Source organism: Pteropus vampyrus, unplaced genomic scaffold (assembly GCF_000151845.1).
Source record: "Pteropus vampyrus isolate Shadow unplaced genomic scaffold, Pvam_2.0 Scaffold784, whole genome shotgun sequence".
Taxonomy (NCBI): Eukaryota; Metazoa; Chordata; class Mammalia; order Chiroptera; family Pteropodidae; genus Pteropus; species Pteropus vampyrus.
The window spans coordinates 16,495-19,418 of NW_011889565.1; positions in this window are offsets into that span (position 1 = coordinate 16,495).

Below are 2,924 nucleotides of genomic sequence, written 5' to 3' on the forward strand. Positions count from 1 at the left end.
GTTGCCGCTCGGTCCTAAATCCACGTCCTCGTCCTTAGATCTAGGCGACAGTAGCACCGACCTGAGCGGGTTGTGGGGGGACTAAGCGAGCCGCAGCACTGGTGGTGCTCGGCACAGAGTGCCAGCCCACGGCAGGTGGCCCGCCGAGGGCTCAGGGTGCACGGTGAGAACGCCGCATAACGCGGTGGCCGCCGCCGCCGGGGTGGCCTCCGCGGGGTGGCGGAGGACCGTGGCGCCGTCCGTTGGTGGCGCGGCCCCCGAGCATCTTCGGGCGGGAAGCGCGTGGCCGTCTGTCGTCGCCGCTGAGGACCGGCCTCTTTGCGAACACGCACTGAGCACGACGCTTGAAGGACGCAGCTTGTGGTGTTTGTTGCTAGTGATAAAACCCGGACTTTTAAGCAGAAACAGAAACTGGCAAACCCGCACCCGCCGGGCTGACCTCCACGGCGCCCCGGGGCACGCGGACTTGTCTGTCCGAGCAAATCGGGGTTCAAATGTCACGTTTTTGACACTGTGTAATACAGTGAGTCCACCTTGGGGACGTCTGCGTGACTCGGTGAGCCAGCACTTCCCAAACGATGTCACAGAGTCTCATGTGAACGGTCCAGTCAGCACAGGGAGGACCTGCGGGTTTCCAAGTAAGAGCAGAGAACGTTCCCCGATGAGCTTCCAGGCTCCACCTTGCAAAGTAACCGTGAAGAGACGACCGCTTTGTCAAGTTTGGGCAGAGAAAAGGGACATCCCCAGCCGTCCGCAAAGGCCAGCGAGAGAACCCGCCACCGTGCCCGCCACCCTCGCTCCACACGGCGCCAGGGCCGGCGTCCTGCAGGCTGCTGCCCGTCACACGCGGCGGAGCCAGGCGGGCGCACAGCGTCTCGCCATCCTTGCCCCTGAACGTTTTTGTTTTTGGAAAGTAGGATTCGTTTTTATGATAGTACAAACGTTAACGTCGTCAGTTTATTTTAACGAATGACCGTTTTTAAAAGACCCGGGGTAAGTGACGCAGCCCTGGTAACGTACGTTATCGTCACAAGCTCTCTGTGTCCTCAGACTGAGTGCGGGCCGCTGAGCAGGGTGAAGGCACAGTGGCCTTCAGGGGAGGGGGGACCTGCACAGCACACCCGTGGCGAAGCGGCCTCGCACACTTGAAGTGCAGTGGCCCCGCACGAGCCAAGGTCAAGGCCCGAGGGAAGTGGCCAGAGGAGGAGACAGCAGGGTCCCCGTGACAGAGTCGGGGTGCAGTGACGCAACCCTCTTTTAAGGAGGTAACCACCCCGTCCAGTACCCGCCAGACCCAGGTGGGCCCCGGGCGGAGGCCGCGGTGTCCGTGCGCCTGGCCCAGGCGTCGCGCACAGCGGCCACACACAATGCCATGCGCGGGCTCACGCGAAGTCGGTGTGACTCTGTGTGTTTTTCTCCAGGCCCCGCAGACGACGGCGAAGAGGAGATGGAGGAGGACACGGTCACGAACGGGTCCTGAGCCGCCGCAGGGTGCGCGCCGTGCCCACGTGGACAAGCCCCGCTTTGCGAATGTGGGGCGATCGCTCCGTTGGTCTCAGCAGAGAGTTCGCGGCGGCGTCGAAGTGCCCGCCGCCGCCACCGCTGCTGTTTCGTGACATACGTTTTGAAATCCGAACGCCAGTTTTCTACAAACGGCAAAATAAAGGGCGCTCACTGTGCCGTCAGCCTGCGTGTCGATGTGGGGTGCGTATTCGAGGTGCAGGGGCGGGGGGCCGCCATCGAGGTCGGCTCCCCGCTCCCCTGCGAACGTGCAGATCTTTACGTCCTTCGTGAAACTCGGGGTTCCCCGTGCGCCACCGGCCGGCACCACGCTCCGCGGGGCGCGCTCTTCTGCACACAGAACAACAGGTTTCGGCCCAGGCGGCCGGGTTTAGGGCGTCGCAGGAACCGGTATGTTTCGACGTGTTTCTTTAACGCTGTGTACACACATCATGCGGATAACGGGTTCACCAGTTTAAAGACTCAGGGCGCAGCGTCTGCCTGGCAGCTGGTGGGGTTCAGGCGCAGGGCCAGCCCATCCCGTGTCCAGGACGTGGTGGGGGGCGGGGTCGCGGCCACCCGGTGGACAGGCTGAGGCCGTTTTCCTCACAGCTCCCACCCTCGTGGCTGATTTAGGAGGTGAGCACCTCAGACCACCCCAAAACTCGGTCTCTGAGAGCCAACCACTGTTAACTCACGGCTGGCTTGGCTCGTCCCTGCAGCTCTGGGACCGATGTGGCTCAGCTTGACACCTTTCATTCCCCTTGGGCAAGTCAGCCGACTGGGTCGAGGCACAGGGAGGAGGCATTCGCGAGTGTTGACACACCGTTAGTAATACCTACTTGCCACTGACCAGAGCAAGCCACCCGGCCAAGGCCAAAGCCAAAGGCCGCGGAATACGCCCCTCCCACCGTGAGGCTCGGTGAGCATGTGGTCGCGAGGACGAATCGGGGCCACTTAGACTCCTGTGGTCAGTGACGTAGTTCTGGATACCACCTTCGTCCTGTTTTGGAAATGACCCTCGCGCAGTTACATTGAGCAAACGTTTGTTGAAAGAAACGGTTCTAGAAAGGTACGGGAGACGACACACCCTGATTAAAATGGCGAAGGTAACAGCCTGGCTAGAAAGAACGAACGACTTCTGTCAGGGGGACCACACCAACAGCAATATGCTAACATCTGAAACGAAAGGCCGTCTGTGCCCTGATAGCTCAGAATGTCGCATCTCGGTCGAACGTGCTGCGTTCCATCACGATGACAGACGTGACACGTTCCATCTTCACAATGACAGACGTGACATTCTATTCACGATGACAGACGTGACACGTTCCATCTTCACACAGACGTGACACGTTCCATCACGATCACAGACGTGACATGTTCCATCTTCACACTTACAGACATGACACGTTCCATCTTCATGC